This window comes from Pinus tabuliformis, chromosome 4_1 (assembly GCF_031772625.1).
Source record: "Pinus tabuliformis cultivar Carrire ecotype Pingquan chromosome 4_1, CPIR1, whole genome shotgun sequence".
Classification (NCBI taxonomy): Eukaryota; Viridiplantae; Streptophyta; class Pinopsida; order Pinales; family Pinaceae; genus Pinus; species Pinus tabuliformis.
In genome coordinates this window covers 689,485,425-689,505,878 of record NC_142303.1, presented here as the reverse complement: position 1 = coordinate 689,505,878, position 20,454 = coordinate 689,485,425, and positions in this window count along the sequence as shown.

The window sequence follows — 20,454 nt, the reverse complement described above, 5'->3', positions numbered from 1 at the left end:
CTGGTGGCTTACATCAATGTTGTACAACATGTCCAGAATGAGATCCTTAACAATTTGGAAAGCCTTCGACGACAACACTGGCACACCAATGATCACCTTCTCACTCTGGAGGTGAGGATAGAACTCATTGGTGTCCACATGCATGATCATCCAAATCTCTTTGCTTCCCCTCATGTCCTTCCACCCAATCTCCCTCCTTGAGAGGTTGTTTCTTATTGTAGATGTGGTTCTATTTTGTTAAATGTATGGTATGGCCAATAGGCCAAGCATAAATTAATTATGGTATTGGGTGTAATTGTTTTCCTCCAGGCCCTATGCTCTCTAAATCTGGCTGGCATGAGAAGAAAGGGTCTTTGGCGATGAATTTTGTACTTAGTTTCCTTTCGATGATATAATGCAAGTTTGTTGACTGACAAAAATAAAATATTAATAACGGCACAAGTATTAGAAATGTTGTTAGAGAATTTGAACTTTTATAAATAACTGACAATATATTTACTTAACTTAATATCGAAGCCTCATTAACATTTTATCATTAATATTATTTCTGTTTAAACAATTTTAGTAGCAATTATTTATTATTTATTATATATTATATACTATTATCATTATTTACAACTTGAGTGGGCCTAATGATTAAGAGTATGTGTTTCCTCCTAAGAGGTCATAGGTTGAAAACCAGAGGGGAGTAGAGTATGTATGCCTTCATAGGCTTAACAATCAAATCACCACGTGGAGGTGGGTCCCTTGTCCCACAAACAATAAGGTCCCATACGCCAATTTAGTGTCTCACTTGGTTGTGACCTTAAAATTAGATAATAATAATTATTTTTATTTATATGTATTAATATTATTAATTTAGATAATAAAGTAATTATAAAAAAAATACTTATATCATTATATTCATTTTAAGTTACAACCTTTAGTACATTAAAAATTAAGTGAAATCAAAATTTAAGCATATTAAAACAGCAAATAAATATATTAAATATATTTTTAAAATGTTTTCTCAAATTTTCTTTTTAATATTGTTTATTTTCATAATATTAATTATATCAATGTAACTTTATACTTTCTTTGGAAATTGATACTTTATATCAATGTAACTTTATACTTTCTTTGGAAATTGATACTTTTAAAATAAGAACCATTAAATTTTTTTGATATGATTGATTAAAACAAAAAAAACAAAGATTATTTACAAATAGGAAATTAAGAAATCTATCCCATATTAATATATTTTTTAAATGGTTTCTCAAATTTTCTTCTTAATATTGATTTTTTTCATAATATTAATTATATCAATGTAATTTTATACTTTCTTTTGTAATTGATACTTTTAAAATAAGAACCATTAAATTTTTTGATATAATTGATTAAAACAAAAAGAATCAAACATTATTTTTACAAATAGGAAATTAAGAAATCTATCCTATATTAATATTAAAAAAAAAGGTTTATGAGATTTTCCCTAAATTCATCATAATATTTAAATGGAGAGTGGCTTAATCATTATAAGTAACACATTACAACTTATTTAACTTATTTAGATTGGAACCTCGCTTGGATTATAATAGAGACATAATAAGAACTTTATTTTGAAATGAAATGTTCAAATTTATTGAGCTAATCTATATAAGTTGAAGTTACACATACACACGATATGTGAGATTTGAGTCGGGAACAGCGGGTGAATAGTTAGGGTTACAGGTGTTTGCAGAGGTTGTTTTCCATGGAAGGATGCAAAGGAGGGAGCTCCACTCCCTCCTACAAGCAGGCGGTGGCCAGCAGGGGGAAAAAAACCATTGGAAAATGATAAAGGTCCTTCAGAAGGAAGGAAAAGGAACAATGAAGAGGAGCAAGATGGCAACAAATCAAGGGAGAATACTAGTTCTCAGCAAAATGAGGAAGAAGACAAGGAACAGGGAACAAAAGACAAAGCACAAAAGGGCCCATGCAAACCCAGAGCGGCGATCATTCCCAGAGTAGTTTTAAATGAGCCTGCCCTGCAGGCGCATAGGGACCACATGCAGACATATGCAATCATTTGTAAATTCATGGGTTTATGGCCCACTGAAAAATCTTTACAAACATGGATTAAATACCACTAGAAACCAAAGTGAAGTATAGACCTACATCTTGGGTCAAAGGGATTCTTCACTGTAGTCTTTGCAAATATTGAAGATAAGGACATAGTGTTTGAAGGAGGGCCCTACTTTTATGCAGCAACAAGCCTCTATATGCGACCATGGATTATGAATTTTGTCCCAGAGCATGAGACTTTTACATCGGTTCCAGTTTGGGTAAGACTATACTCTCTACCTCTTGATTACTAGCAAACAGACTCTTTATTTGCCATAGGAAATAAGTTAGGATAGTTTGTCAAAGCTTGTGGGGCCACTAGAAGAGGAAAATATACTTCCTTTGCAAGAATATGTGTCGAGATGGATCTCTCAGGAGCTCTACCAGATGAGATAATCTTGGAAGTGTTTGATGAAGAATGGGTGCAAACAGTAGACTATGAACATATTCCATTCAGATGTCGCAAATGCCATGAGCATGGGCATCTATTCAGAGACTGCCCTCTCAGTAAAACAGAGAACAAGAATAAAGCTACCACAATGAAAGATACTGAAAGCTTCCACAAAGTGGTGCATAAAGGAAAAGGAGGCAAAAGGGGGCCAAAGCTACATCAAACAGAAGGGCAACAAGCCAGTCAGAACAGGTTCCAAGTACTCGAGGAAGAAGAAGCAATAACAAAAGCAGATCAGACAAAGGAAGGAAGTCCAGGGGAGGAGGAGAAGGAAGAGGATGGTGAGCAAACACAAGCTACTAACAAATAGAAAGAAACGATGATGGGTGATGCAGAACTGGAGATGGACCAGGAAATGACCCAGAGTGAGATGGAGATGGAGGATCACGAACTACAGGAGATTCTGGATAAAGAAAACCTAGATCTGGAAGGATTCTTGAAACAAGGAACCAGGGAAGGGGTAGACTCGTTACCTCCAGAGGAGTTTAATAGGGTTCAACAACTATTCTTATGGAAAACTCAGACCAAAGGGAGGGAAAGGCAAAGAAACAATGAAAGGCAGGGTAACGAAGGTGTGAAAACGATTAAATCCACACCAAGACTTGCACCCAGAAACCGAGGAAAGAAAAGAGGCAGGAAAAAGAAGAATGAGCTATTGATGGAATGTGGAAAGCTAATGATAGATTCAGGTAAGATGAAAGACCTAACCAGTTACTCCTTTACAAATCTTTAATAATGAAGTTCACTTCTTGGAATATTAGGGGTCTAGGTAGCAAAAGAAAACAAAGATTACTTAGTAATAGAATGAAACAAGCAGCTCCACATGTGATCTTCATCCAGGAAACTAAATGTTTTGTTCAAAAAATAAAAGAAATTCATAGTAAATGGCTCAATCGATTTGAGTTTCTGGAAGTCAAAGCAGAGAATACAGCTGGAGGCATTCTCACTCTTTGGAACCCCCCAAAAATTGGCATAATAGATGTGGAGGCATCTAGGGATTATCTATCAGTGGTCATTCAGCTTGTAGGAGATAAGGAAACCTACCTAGTCATGAATGTATATGGCCCCCAAAGAATGGATGATAAACTCATGTTTATATATTCTCTGGAGGATCTCAGAGACAGACATGTAGGAATACCATGGATCTTGGGGGGTGATTTCAACATGATCAAATCAATTTTGGAGAAGAAAGGAGGAACCAGAGTTCTAAGCAAGGACTCTATAGCTTTTCAAACCTTTATAGATAACTTGAAGCTCGTGGACATTGTAATGAGTAACGACCTCTTTACTTGGAAAAATAAAAGAGGAGGAGAGTCTCACGTTGCCTCAAAATTAGACAGATTCATAACCTTAGAGGACCTTGCACTCATTGACAAGGAAATGATAGCAAGTGTTCTCCACTTCGGAGGTTCAGACCACTGGCTGGTTCAACTGGAGGTTCAGGGCATTGGTACTCCCAGGAATAGACCATTTAGATTTGAGAATATCTGGCTCTCCCACCCAGATTTCATTAGCAACATTGCCAACTGGTGGTCAAAAGATTTGAATATTCAAGGTCCAAGAATGTTCCTTCTTTAAAATATACTAAAACACATCAAGCTCAGGCTCAAAGATTGGAACAAGAATGTGTATGGCAATATTTTTGAAGCAAAAAAAGTTGTTGAAGGTAAAATGCAAGAACTCAACAATGCACTTATCAAGGATGGCTTTGATAAAGTCAGAAGTGATTAAGTTACCAAACATCAACAAGAATGGGAGAAATTATGTAAACAAGAGGAAATATTTTGGAAACGAAAATCTAGAGTTCAATGGCTAAAAGAAGGAGAGCAGAACACAATTTTTTTCCACAGATCCACTATAGCAAATAGAGCTAATAACAGGATTTATTTTATCAAATACGATGGAGGTAATCTTCTCAATTCTCACGAAGAAATATAAGCGGTGCTCGTACAACACTTCCTAGGTATAACAAAAGAAACTATTTTAGATAGAGGACATTCCATAAGGGAATTAACAAGACATATACCTAGGTTGGTTTCTAGAGAGGACAATTTCAAACTTAATAGGCTAGTGACTAAAGATGAGGTTAGTGAGGTCCTCAAAGAAATGCAGAATGGTAAAGCACCAGGTCCTGATGGTTTTAATGTAGATTTCTTTAAAGCTTGCTGGAATATTGTCAAACAGGATATTCTGAATGTAGTAGAAGATTCCAGGTTGAACAAAACTATTTTGAAGGCGCTTAATACCTCCTTTATCTCCCTAATCCCTAAATAGGATTTGGCTCAAACTCCTGATAGGTTTAGACCCATAGCTTTGTGCAATGTGGTTTACAAGATTATATCCAAGGTTGTAGCCAACAGACTCAAACCTCTTCTTCCTTCACTAGTTTCCGTGGAACAATCAGGATATGTAGAAGGTAGACAAATTCTCAATAACATTATTCAAGCACATGAGGTGGTGCACTCTCTGACTAGCAATAGAAGAGCTGGAATGATCATGCAATTGGACATAGCTAAAGCTTATGACAAGTTGAATTGGGCCTACATCAGGAAAGTTATTATTGCTTTTGGGTTTGATCACAACTGGGTTAGATGGGTCATGGGCTTGGTCACTTCTTCTAGCTTTTCAATTTGGTTAATGGTTCTCCCTCAGATACTTTTACTCCTTCAAGAGGGTTCAGGCAGGGAGATCCACTCTCTCCCTTTCTCTTCATCCTCATGATGGAAGGATTGGGTCGGTCTATCAAGCATCCAAAAGAGGTAGGTAAGATTGAGGGTCTTCAACTGTTTGACAATGGACAGGCCTTGACTCACCAACAGTTTGTTGATGATACCATGTTGCAGGGTATCCCCACGGTTAAAGAAGCTCTTGCGTACAAACAAATCCTGAGTGACTTTGCCATGGCTTTAGGTATGGAAGTTAATCTCTCCAAATCTAATATTTTTTTCTTTAATAATAATATTGCTATTCAGAGGAACATCTCCAGATTTATGGGCTTTCAAAGGGATATCCTCCCATCAAAATATTTGGGAGTTCCTCTAATTGCCAAACCTTTGCAAAAGAGCATTTGGGAGCCAGTGATTAATAAGATGTAGGATAAAATCAAGAAATGGACCATTAGATCATTAAACTTGGCGGGTAGGTTGGTGCTCACAAAGGTTGTTCTTTAATCAATCCCAATCTTCATGCTCTCAGCTCTCCCAGCTCCAAAAGGAGTCTTGCAACAATTCAGATCCATACAAAGAGATTTTCTTTGGGGGAAGGGGGAGGAAAGAAAGAAATGGGCCTTGGTTGCCTGGGATAAAATCTGCAAACCTAAAAACCATGGGGGACTTGGATTGGATGATCTGGAGATCCTTAGCAAGGTTTTAGGGGCTAAATTATGGTGGCGCTGGGTCAAAGATCCAAAGGCTCAGTGGGCTAGTATCTGGAAAGAAAAATATGCCAGCACTTGGTGTAATAATGATCACATAAGAATGTCTGGATGTATAAAGGGCTCACACATCTGGAATAAGGCCTGGGAGAACATAGGATTAGTACAAAAAAATAGCTTCTAGGAAATCAGAGAAGGAAATCTGGCTTTATTTTGGGACGATAAATGGCAGCAAGAACCTATACTGTTAACATAGGACTTGTTGGATCTCAAGAATGAGACAGAAAACAAAGGGCTATCTAAGGTTAAAGATTTTTGGGATCAAACCAACAGTGTAGGAAAATGGAGAACCTGGAGGAACATGGACTATAGGGATTATAGTTCCTGGAAAGAAAAAGAAAATAATATCATGCATTTTTTAGAACAAAGGAAGATATTAGTGACAGGAGGGCATGACCAACTTAGAAGGGGCAACAATAGTGAGGGATCCTTTAATCTTAAGGAAGCCAAACCCTTACTCCTTGAGCTGGACTCTCATGTGCCGAACGAGATTTGGATGAACCTCTGGAGGCATCCAGACTAGATGAAGATCAAACTTTTCACGTGGCTGGTTTATCACAAGAAAATTTTGACTTGGGAGAACATAAGGAAGAGGGGTGTTCTGGGGCCTTCCAGATGCCAGCTTTGTGAAGCCCAAGAGGAAACTACGGAACACCTTCTTAATAATTTTAGTTTCACCTCCTGGTTGTGGGATACTTTTGCATCCATTTTCCAATAAGTTGATAGGGACCAAGTGAGTGTTATCAATACCCTAACCAATTGGAGACGTAAATTTTTAGATTATGAATTTCTGAACACTGCTTAGTCTTATATGCCAGGCTTCGTCATTTGGAATGTCTAGAAAGAAAGGAACAAAAGAATCTTCCAGAATGATAAAAGTCCCTCCCAACGCCTTTTTGAGCAGATCTTAAAACAACTTAAGGAGATGGTTGGCATCACTGTGAGTAATCCCCCTAAGAATCCACCCTAAAAAAAGGAAATGAGAATGCCAAGTCAGCTGGGCATGCAGGGGATTATACCTCAAATCCTGAATAGGAGAGTAGCGAATTTGGATACTGAGAAGGATTTCTGGCAACCTCCCCCTCAGGGTTTTTTGAAATATAACATTGACGGGGCCTCAAAAGGCAACCCAAGAATTGCTGGCTTTGGAGGGCTTTTAAGAGATGAAGAAGGAAGTATTCTCTTTATCTTTCATTGCCATTTAGGAAAAGCTGCTAATAGCATGGTGGAATTAATGGCTCTGGAGCAATGCTTAGATTTTTTGAAGCAGGATAACTGCCTAAATGTGATCATAGAAGCAAATTCTGAGTTAACCATTAACTCGGTTAAGAGAATTAGTTATGGAATGCCGTCGGAAAAAGTCTCAAAACACTGGAGGCTGATCCAGGTTTTGCAAAGAATTCAAAGTCACCTCCAAGGCCTCCGCACAGTAAGTTTTAACCATGTGTGCAGAACGACCAATAAACTGGCTGATATTCTGGTCAATCAGGGAGTAAGTTGTACTGAATGTAGGGTTTCGATGGGTTGGCAAGAGCTACCTTAGAGCAGACTCAAGGCACATTTCCATGATTAGGCGGACAAAGACATGAAGTTGTTTTGATACAGAGCCATGGAGGCCAGTTCTAATTGACTTGATTTCTTAATGATTGACAATTTTTTTCTTAGTCCAGCCTTGGATTGGAGGCAGGCCACTTACGGCCTTAGCATCCCTGGTAATTACAAACTTAGAAAACCATGGTGGATGCTGATTGGTTGCCTCAATTTATCGTTTGGTCATCCAGAGGGCAGAAACGACACCTTCCATGGGTTCATGTATAGGTGGAGAGTTGTTGGTGCAAGGGGCCACAGTCTTGGCTTTTTTGGCGGCCACAATACCCTCGTTTTTCCTTTTCTGAAGGCAAAACCGCTCCCCTGGTGGTATTCAGCTTATCACAAGCCTCTCAAGTGGGAAGCGGTTTTCCTGATTTTGCAATGATTCCACTCACCTACCTAGACGTGGCATGGGGGCGGGTCCAAGTACCGCCCTCATCGCGCACTAATGTTTAGGGCTTTAGGCCCGTGCGATATCACCCTCGGCTGTTGGATTATGCTAAGCAGATCAACAGTCAGGAAGGATCGTTCATGTTAGTGGGTCCTGGTCGTTAAGCGACAAACGTCTTTGCATTGCGATATATTACTATACTGTTGGATCGAGCGAGGAGATTGGACAGTAGGGATTAAAGATGCTATTCTGATGGTTCAGATGCGCAGGAAAAATCAGGGTCTTACATATGTTCTTCTAACTGTATGGCCCAAGCATTATCTATCTTCTTAGGGTTTAGGGGTTATCTTTGTTTAGTTGGAGATCCATGCCTTTGGCAGTTTTACCCTAGTTTTTCTTTGGTCCACAGTAGCCTGTGGACAATTGTACTTTATGTAAAATATTTCTTGTTTTATTGAATAGAAGGAACGACTCTTGCTTTAGCAAAAAAAAAGAAGTTACACATACACACAAATACTTATTGTTTTCTATTTTTTAGGAAGGATACTTTGAGGATTTCATTACAGAGCTTCACTCAATTATCCCCTAACATATCATGTGTATTCATGGCATACTAAACAATATTCTTAATTTGACTACATAATGGCAAATATCTCTAAAAATATAAACCCCTAACATATCATGTGTGTTCAAGGCATACTAAACAATATTCTTAATTTGACTACATAATGACAAATACCTCTAAAAATCACATTATTTAACACCTTACTAATACAAACCCAATACACCTTCCCAATTTAAAAAACCTCTATTTTCACTAGATATTATAGGTATCAATTTTTTCAGTAGCATTTTTTATACCCCTTTATATTTTTTCATTAACTTTGAGTTCCATTATACCTACCAATATAAAAACTCTTTACCCCTATTATATGCTCAATATATTATGTCGTTTTCTCCTCAATATATATTTTCCAATATGAATGCACGTGGTATGATATTTCTCCCAATAACCATAAATTTCTTCCATTTTCCTAAAATATTTAGATAAAAATTAATATTAACAAGTAACCATAAAAATAATTAATACTTTATAAATATTGATCAAATTTTAACATAAGATCTATAACCTTTAAATGTTCTTAAAAAATAATTTAACCGACGCTGGAAGCTTTTTAAAAAATATGATGACAAGAAATACACTTTGATCCACACTTTTTATATATATATATATATATATATATATATATATATAATGCTTTTGATCCACACTTTTATTTTTATATATATATATATATAATATGCTTTTGAGTTAACCACATAATTGACGAATACTGTGATGGCAATATAAGTCGGGAAAATCCTTATATAAATTATATTTAATAGAAAAACTCCTCATTCTTATCATTAAATAATAAAATTCTTAATTAATCAAATATTAATATACTACCCGCTGGTATCCAATCTTACCAATATACAAAGTTACAATAAAATTTTCACCATTATTTTAAATTATATAACAGTTTAACATCAGGAAATAATAGTTTGAAATAATTAAAATAAAATAATCTTGCTTCTCAATCATTAAACAACCTTCGTTTTTATATTAAGATAAAAAATAATAACATAACGTCTTCGTTCATATCTAATTAAGTATATTTTCATGTAATGAAGATGTTACCAACGATGCATTATTCTTTTATTTTATTCCGAAATTAAATAAATTGAATATAACTTAACTGGTTGTTTTTTCCTTCAATCTAATTATTTGTAGTTGAATTTTTATTTATTTATTTTTAAACTTAATATACATTTTATTTTATTTTTAATTCATAAATAAAAATTATATAATTTTTATTTATAATTTATAATTGTTTTTATTAATAATTTATGAATAATATATTATTAATAAAAATATAAATAAAAAAAGTGAAATTCTACTTCTTCTTTCGATCTTTCAAAATAAATTTAATTTTTTTTCAATATGATGTGCTCCTTGCACGTTTGAATGACTCGTAAAGGTGTACTCACCATTTTGTCGTCTTTCATACCTTTGTAGCAGTGAAATTCTAATTCTTCTTTCCATCTTTTAAAATAAATTTAATTTATTTTTTATTTAATGGGATGTGCTCCTTCCACGTTTCAAAGACTCGTAAAGGTGTAGTCACTATTTTGTCGTCCTTCATACCCTTGTAGCTTAAGTCTTCTAGATGTATGAAGTGTTTGGTTTTCAAACATCCTCCTTCCATCTAAAACTCATTTTGTAATAACATTGATGCGGTGTCTGACATTTTTATATTATTGTTATTTTGTACTTAATTAAGCACATGACATAATCATATTTTATTTTTATAAATATTATATTTATATAATTATTATAATTTATTTTAATTTTAGATAAGGTAATAAATTTTTCAAAATGTAAACCTTATTTTAAATGTAAAATTGAAAAAAAATTGCACTCTTAAATATTTAATTTTTCCTTGAAAATTTAATAAATTTCAAATTAAGATAAATTTGTGTGATTTTGTAATTATATATATATATATATATTTTAATTTCATTTTTTCCTAAAAAGAAAAATCAGAATTTTATTCAAAAAAAACAAAATTACATTTTATAATTCTAAAATAACTAGCCATAACATGGTGCCACATAAACAAAACTAAAAAAGAAAAAATACATGAAAAATAAACTATTTTTTTTTCTCTTTTTTTCTCCATTTTTCACCAACCACCAATATTGGGAGTGGTAGTTACAATAGCCATTTGATTCTTTTCCACATTTATATGGATTTCTTTACCAAAATTCAAGCTCCCTGAAACATGAGATCTTTTGGATTTGTCTGGGTTGTGGTGGTCATTGATACTTTGGATGTAGTTGGAATCACCAATCCTACCTACTTAGCCCCTCTCTTCTCAATGACTTCCTTAGAACTTTGTTCAACAATATTTGTAGTGATCTCTGGATTTTCTTCCTCCTTTACTTTAACATTATGTGGATCTAAAATCTACGAACCCTTTTTGAGCTAGTTTCTTTTTTCTTTTTTGCTCTTTATTGAGGACACAAATTTCTAAATGTATAGTTAGAAGACAAATACGAGCATGTTTCTTTTTTCTTTTTGGCTCTTTATTGAGGACACAAATTTTGTAAATGTCTAACTAGAAGACATATTACGACATCTGAATGTCATGTTTTCAAAATTTGACAGTTGAAACCACCGGATATTATTATAAATCAAAATAATACAATCTAGTAAACCTTTATGGAGGTCATTGAATGTCATGTTTTTAAAACACTTGAAACCACTGAGTATTATTATGAATCAAAATAATACAATCGGGTAAACCTTTATTGAGGTCTACCTCTACCCGTATCCCAACAAAAGTAAAAATTCACTTGTAGGAAATCCATAGTGGCATTTTGGAAACCACCATGGCATTAGAGTCATAAAAACACTTCATTACTCCAAAACCATGGTCCCTCATTTAATGTATGATCAAAATCTTTTGACGTATACAATTTTACCATGAAAAATCCTCTAGAAAATAGTTGAATATCACAATTTTCAGTGCAGATAGAAAATATCCACTGATGAAAGTTTTCCGTTTAGGCTAGAAACCAATAAATCTGCATATAACTGCTCTAGATTGGAATATGAGAGTAAAGATCATTAAATTCTGGCAAATTTACTATCAAAGTCAACACCTCATTCATTTGATCGACAATGTAAGGACAAGGGAGATTGGGAAAATGATCAGAAATTTTATGTGAATCAAATTTTCCTTTTTACAACTTTTGAAAGAAACTAGATCTTTAAGATTATTAGTTCAGAACATCTTCCACGTAATCTGTGTTTAGGATGATAGTTGAATCTCGTTCAATATCACAATCCTACCATTTAAAGTACTCGTGCAATGATTCCCTTACCTAAATTAAAATTTGGAACTTTGTTGGAAAATTCAACTTTTCAAAATTTGGAACTTTGTTGGAAAACTCAACTTTTCTTTGAATCTTCAGTTTGAAATTTTGTACCACATCCCCAACCCAGACCCTCATGGTTATTGATTTCTCAACAAGGGTTTTAACAAATATATGAAGATGTCCCGATCTAGAAGTCCAGATCTAGATTTCGACTTCTAGAATCCTTCATATTTTTCAAAATATCCCGCGTCTCCAGAAGAAGAGAAGGGATCGATTTAGCAACCCTCAGATACGAAGAAAACAGCATTTTTCCAAACAGAATCGAAGGAAAAATTGACTCTTTCTCAATGCTAAGAGTGTGATCTGAGATATTCCTCCCCATATCTGCAAAGGGCTCACTCCCTTGCCTTTTCTCCGACCCCGGCTGATACCAAAACAGTACCAAAGAACTGCACGCATTTTCAAACAGTAGATCCGACCTTACCGGAACGCTCCAGGTAGAGATTGCAATGGAAAATCAACACAAACCAGCCAGATCCAGCGAGGAAAAACAATGATATCCACAGATTCGCGGTCACAAAGGCTAGATCTAGCATTCTGGTAATAAAAAACGACGGCAAACATCCTACTACCCAGCTAAAACGTTTATCTACCCGGAACAGACAGATCTAAGAGGCGTAAAGCCAAAATTGCATGTGGGGATCCTTTCATGATTTTTCATTGTTCCAGCAGTAAGCCTCCAGCTCTAAGTATGGCGAGTTCGCATCGACATCCCAGCTAGGGAGGGAACTCCACTACACTTGCCATGTTCAAATATCTTGACAGAAAAAGCTCCTCCAAGAAAGCCAGGCACAACCTCGTGCTCATCGACATCGATTCAGCAAGGCCCGCAATTGCAAACTGACACCTAGCAGAGCTCATTTTTATTTTTACTCCCTCCCTGGTGCGATGGTATTTTCAAAGGAATTTTATTTTATACTCAATTTCCTTAAAACCATGATAATACATATATATTTTTATAGGTTTATTAATTAAATTTAAATATTATTTTTTGAAATATAATAATTATGAATATGAATTATTATTATTATTTTGTTGTTGAAGGAATTATTATGTAGGCTAGTTTGCTTTGTACTTAGGTGACACAAGGTTGTTGTTGGTCACAACCATTATAACCTCTAGATGTGTAAGTATGCCCCTTCCATAGACAGAGTAAATGGGGAGGAAACCTCAAATTTCTTGGTACATAAGATTTCAGTTTCATAACACTTTCCAATTAAACTGCAACGCAACCCTATATATATATATATATATATATATATATATATATATATATATATATATGATTTGAAATGAAAATGATAATAATAAGAAAAACAATTTTTTACAAAACTCTAGCAACATCGTCCTTCCTCTATTGTTGTTGATTGCTTCTAACTCTAGGAAACTTGACCCTCCTCCTTTGCCTCTTACTCATGATATCGTTTTCTTCAATGCCCATATCACAAGTGGCTTAAGATTTCAAATATTGAAGTCTACTTGATTTGGGAAAAAGTTGGATGATGTCCCAAAAATTTTGTCCATGTCAATCATTCATGAAGAATGGTCGTTAGACTAGCTAAGAGGGGTCTTATTGGGTGGTTTATGGGAATGTGGCCATGGCCACACTCACTGAATTAGTGAGTAGATAAAAATTGGAGGCCCAAGATAAAGGGTCAACTCTCAATATCCTTTCATTGGAAGGATTTTTCGACCTTTCTCTTTGAAAAAATAAGAGAATCATCATTTGATCTTCTGTCATGAGCCTTACTTCATGAGAGCTCAAGGTTTGTATTTGGATCATTGGAGTCCAAAATTTAATCTAGAAAATGATGTTCCATTGGATATATCAATGTGGGTTAAGCTACCATATCTTCCTCTTCGTTATTGGAATGAGGAAAAATTCATGAATATCAATAATTCTTTGGGTCAATATATTGATTGGGCTAAGCCATGAGAAGGGATTTACTCTTATTCTTGAATTTGTGTTGAAGTGGATCTAGATAAGGGGTTACCAATATAAATCAATCTGTAGCTATACAATTGGATACATTATCAAGTGGTAGATTATGGCCAACTACCATTCAAATGTAAGAACTATCATGAATATGGACATTTTTCCGATATATTTCCAAAGATGGAAGAGACATAGAAAATAATGAAGAGAGCAACTAATGGGAGCACCTAAAACAATGAAAGGGAGCTTTGAAGAAAAGTGCAGTTGCAAACCCTCAAGAAGGAAATGGATCGAGATCTAAAATCCCTTCTTCTCTAGAAAAATTGCTGCTATAAGTGAAGGATATTCCTCAAGTAATCCTAAGGGCCTAGGAGGGAATAAAATTTGAAGCCTTGAACCTGGTAGATGAAGATGGGGAAATTCCAAATTCAACCCATCAAGAGATTCCTTTGGCATACTCTTAGTGTGAAAACTCTAAGGACCAAACTGTCAAGATGCCTCCCTTAGAGAATATCCATATTCAAGAATTGATTGATATATCGAAGAAGCAGAAATGGAGGAGGAGAAAGTCTTTCACTCCCCAAGAAATAAAAGAATCCCATAAGGATCTTTTGACTTTGGATCAAGGGATGAAAAATAAGAATGTGAAATGGAAATACATAGAAACCACACAACAAAGTGGGATGACAAACAAATCAAGATGTGAGAAACATACAATGCAGAGAAATATAAACAGTGGGTTTCCCAAAACTCATTAGAATCAAATTTCCCAAAGAATGTCAAACACAGTAGAGAAGGAAGTGGCCCTGCACCTGTACAAGGGGCCTTTAAATATATAAGTAAATGAGGAAAGTCCTCTCCTGGAATTGTAGAGGATTAGGATAATAAAAAAAATGGAAAAAGTTAAGATCTTGGTTTAAAAAAAAATGCCTAGTTCTCTTTCTCTAAGAGACTAAATTGAGGGAATAAGATGTCCTCTGAAAATGTTCAAATTTATGGAAAGGATGTGAAGTTAAGACAATGAATTATCATGGAGCCTTAAGATGTTTGTGCATTGTGTGGTCTTCTCTTCACTTTCTTTTTATCTCTTGTCAATCCACTATTCATTGTCTCATGGTTTGACTTTTGAATTTACATTCTCAAAAGATATGTTGTTTCTTCAATATTTATATGCCAATCCATTATGAAGAAAAAATAGAATGATGGTCTTCCCTATAAAGTTAAAGGACTCATATTTGAGCCAATACTATATTTTGGGAGGCAAAATTAACACTACTCTCCATTTGTGGGGAAAAAAGGAGGCTTCTCGGGTAGAGACCCTTTTAAACAACAGATGGAAGACATTAACGGTAAATTGGGTTTGATATATATTAAGCCTTAGGAAAACAAATATACGTGGAATAATCGAAGGATTAGCCTAGGTCACATAGTTGTGAGATTCGATCACTTTCTTGTAGCTTGTTATTTTTTATTTCAAAATATTCTTGTTTCCTCCAAAATATTATCTTGTAGTGATTTTGATCACCATCCTGTTTCTTTAGAAATTCAGTGTATAATGGGATATGGCCCTTTAACTTGCAGATTTAATCCAATGTGGTTCTATAAGTCGATATTTTGAGAATTTTTTCAACAATATTGGGGGAAATGGGTAACAGGTTCTCTAATTTTTATTTGGGAATAAAAAATTAAATATCTAAAGTGGTTTTAAAATAACGGGCCAAGAAAAATGCTTCAAATATAAAAAAGTTCAAGTTCTTATTCATAAGAATGATTTAGAGGAAATACAACAAAAAATGGAGTATGTTTCCATCTCCAAGGAACTCCTAATGGAGGAAAAGGTAGCTTTTGATAAATATCACAAGGATCTTAGAGAAGAAGATGAAGAGTTTTGACCCAAATATCATAGCTTGTGTATCGAGCTAGGAGATAAAAATATAATATTTTTTTATTACTAATGTTGGGAAAAATGTTTTCATTGATGTCAAAGATGTGGGCTTTGATGAAGCTTTCCAAGGAGTGTCAAGTTGAGGGGGAGTCCAATGGTAGCTGCAATGTTTAGTAGAGAACTATCATATTAGTAGGATAAGTGAGGAAGCTAAAAATGTTATAACTATGATGGTTAGGTGGCCCAACCTTTGACAACACCTTTGTATCAGGGGAACTACTCAATTTCCATTATTATGTGCTTAGATGGAGAGAACTTGGAAAAGTTCCATAACTTAAGGTTCCACATAGACTTAGTATTTTGTAATAAATGTCTTTGTTAAAGAAATTTTTAACTTAGAAGACTTTGTGAAGACGTCGGTTAAGTCGAGATAGTTGGGCCCTTTGCCTAGTAAGTAGGTTGACCCCATCGTGAGGTATTCTCAATGGGAGGTTTCATTTGGAGTACAAATGGCTGACCCTTGACCCCCAACTCTCGAACTATGTGGGGCCTGTCCAAGGCAGGTCACAAAGGTATATTTGGTAGCCATAGTGGTGAAGTGATGTCATCATAAGTTGATATGGCACTTGAGACATGGGATGCGTGGAATGCAAATTTTAGTTTTTCAGGTGATAAAGGGGTTCTATTGACGATGTTGGATACTGCCAACATACATGGGGTCTCCTCGATGTGAAATCCCAATTAGAACTAACACCATTTATGGTAGGAGCCCCATCAGGAGTATCAACCCGACCACTATAACACAAAGGTTTGTCTTGGTTTCAACGGATAACATAAGATATTATATACATAAACCTTGAATAAGAAAGTAAGTTGACATTGTGAAACACTAATTGCAATGTGTAAAAGGAGACCTTCATGAGCGAGTGACAAAAGTGAGTCACTGGAAGGAAGTAATAGTGTTAACCTAAGAGAGACACATGGGAGCATATAAATATTCATTAGAAAAATAGTTCACATAACAATTGTAAATAAAATACAACACACATTGAACAAGGCAAGTACCGAAGCCACTGGAATAGCTCAATTTCTCCAGTACATATTGTTATCACTCCTGGAAACTCTCCTAGGTTGTAGATCGGAGATGCCTGGTAACATATAATCTTCAATATTGTCCTCTGAACTATTGGAATAAATGATGGTTTGGATCAAGCCAGATAACCATTTCAACTATGTTTTTACTCAAGACATGCATGAACACCCTTAGCTTACAAGGATGTATACCACTAATGCTCAATAGTTTGTAGATTCAATGAACGGATGGAGAATACTGACCATACCGACAGATGCATACATAAACATAAATAATGTCTAGCTATGGGTAGCAAAAGAGAATACTGACTATATCAGCAGATGCATATATGACCACATATGAATGGCTAGCTACAGGGAGAAAAGAAGCTTGCAAATCTAATTCATCAACGCAGAGATAAGATGACAGTTATCCGGCATTAGACACAAAAGAAACATGAAAAAAATGTTCAAGTGCAAGCTTAGAGGAGAAGAGAAAATGGACATTGAACATATAACAACAAAAGAAGCTTGTATTACTAATGAATGAAGATGAGAAGCTTGAGTAGCAAAGTCTCATTAGTCTCCAGAAGTTGAACCCCTGATACATCTAGTTTTCAGCCTTTTATAGGCCTTTACAATGCTCCTGAGCTCTCAAAGGCTCAGAGTGTCTTAATCCATCCTCCCTGTCTCTTCAACAACTTTGATGCCCTCTAGGCAAGAATATCTTAGGCTCAGGTTTCTTCTTCTGACAGAAGAGAAACCGCTTTCTAGTATTTTGGCTGCACTGGCAGGGAGCTCTCTCTTGCTATAGATGCCCACAATCACTTCTGTTGTTTTCGGCTGTGTCACACTGTTGATGCACCATGATGTATCTGTTTCGGGCTGCAGCATGCTGTGGCCCTTCTCTTTCCTTTTCTGACCTCTGTTTCCCGGCAAACTGTCTCCTGGGCTCTGTTATATGGTGGAATGGGTCTTTAGGCCTTTCTTTTTCCATTTAAACTGCAAAGAGTGACTGTCTCTGTTATAAACAACAAAAATGCTGCAACACTGATAAATCCCGCCCATCACTGTTCATTTCGGACTTCAAAAGTCCTCAGAAATGGCCTATTCTCCCATCAGGTTCACCCTCTGGGTCGCTATCACAAGTCGCTAATGGCCTGTTCCCAGCTTCCCTTTGTATTTTGCAATAAGGTGAAAAACACTAAAAATCATGAAAAAACAGTCGTGGCGGACTTGAAAATATATATATTTTTATTCTGGAAACCCATTGGGTTCGGGATTCATTGCTATTGCAAGGCCCCAAGGCTTCCTTCTTATTTTGTTGAAACAATGAAAATACACAAAAACATTAAAATATGGCCTTTAGCAAACCTAAAATCATATATATTTTTCTTCTGAAACCCATCGGGTCTGGCCTTGTTGCTATCGCAATTCGCATTCGGCTCGTTCTCTGTGTGCTTTCTTTGCATTCTGAAATACGTAAAAACAGTGAAACTACATGATAAATGGCTTCCCCTGGACTTCAATCCTTATATATTTCATTCCCAAACCCTTTCAGGTTTGGGCTTTATCGCATCGACTTTGCCCAAGGCTCCCTTTGTTAATACATTGAAAATGCACTGAAAATAGCTTTGGAGCGGACCTGAAAATATATACATTTCTATTCTGAAACCCATCGGATCCAGGTTTTATCGCGTTGCGCATATACATATGCATAGGCCCCGCCCCATGGTGATTGCCAATGCGATATAGCGATCCGATAAATCGTAATCGCATGTCACTCCTGCTAGAGGTCCATGGTTAGTGCTCATGGTAATCCCCGATAGTGATCAGCGATCGCCATTGCAAGTTCCCTTGGGCCTGTGTCGATTTCCGTCGAATCACCTCCGCCGATTTGACCCGCCGATTCGATCATCAACGATCACTGTTCGAGAGTGTCTTGCGCCGATTACCACTGCTCACCTGTGCCGATCAGATCCGCTGATGCAATTTGCAGCTTAGATCTGGGCCGTTGATCGACCAGATCTAACGGTGGCTGTGCCTTCTCAGTTTTAAGCCTGCCATAATGGTTTTTTGTGACTTTGAAGTGTTTTAGCCTTTCGATAGTGTATTTCTGCCCTTCGAAGGGCTCTCCTCCCTCGCTTGTTTAATCTTTGGATGATATTAAACACTTTTGAAGACTTAGGGAGTGCTTTGGAGCATATTTGGATCCATTTGCATGATTTTAAGCAAAATTTGGAGACTTTGGGAGTGTTTTGGATCCATTTTTGGGCCAAATGCCAACAAAACTAACACATATGAACACAAAATATATCGTAAACATCCCAAGAATAGTCCTAAAACATTTGTGATACATGCATGAAAATGTGTTGACTCATTGAATTTCAATTAGGTGAAAGATAAAAGTACATAGTTACAATGGTGAGGCACTTGTTCCAGTGGTGGAACATTAAGTCACTTCTTGCTTCTCCAAAGAATAGTTTTCCCTCCGAAGCCTAAGCCCCCAAAATACTTTTTCTTGAGTTATGAGGTTGCTTTTATAACAAGGGGGATGACCTCTCATATCTCCATGACTCTTGAATTACCCTCATGACTCTTGGACTTATAATGTGTGCTTTGGAATTCTAAACAACTCTTGAACTTATAATGACTTTTGGACTTCTCCTAAAGACATTTTGTCCATATATGACTAAGTGACTTTTCATAATCCACATATGACTCTTGGACTTCCACACGTTTTTCTTTTTCTTGAGAATACATCATTACATTCCACATGATGATGTGGAATGAAACATGGGCACATATTGGCCATTATTATGACACTTGTACAAATTACAACTTGACAATGATGGCATGACTTCGTGATGAGGTGGCAATGCCAATCTATCTTCCTTGCATCTTCATATTGAATTCTTGATGATAGATATGATATATGGTTCATCTTCATGAAGGATCTACTTTATTCTTCATTTTCACCCTCCAAAGGGTCTTTGATCAATATCAGAATCTCTTGAGTCTTCATGCAATGTCTTCTTTCTGTCCTGGTCCATGATCTGCTTCACGTATCCATGAAAACTTTCTTTTATTCTTCTTCTTCACACATTTTTTTTATAATTTCTCCTTTCTATCTTCTCTTAAGAATCACCTTTTCATGCTACAAAGGTACTCCTGTCAATGAAAATCATTCATGACGAGGAAAAATTAGTCTAACAACATCTATTCTATCACTACATAGCTCATGGAATGATATGCTCATGAGAGGATTGTGAGAGGGTTAAAGAATGAGGCTTGATTAGGAGGGTGAAATCAAGATCATCAAGGCTCACAATAGGCCTTCAAGGTGAAATTTTGCACTCAAGGAGGAGAGAGAGGAATTAAGGGTGCATGTTGTAGGTTTGAAGCATGAAGGAGAATCAGTCGTTGGTTTAGCATACACTCATGCACTCAAGGAAGCTAAGGAGGAAACAAGAGCACACACTTAAGGGATGAAGTGGTTAGGATTGAAGCCTTCCAAGTGTGCTCATGTGCTCAAGAGGAACAAGGAGGGTACAAGGTTTCACACTGAAGGGATGAAGGGATCAGGCTTCGAGTCTTTGTAGTGTGCTTGTGTGCTCAAGAGGAACTAGGA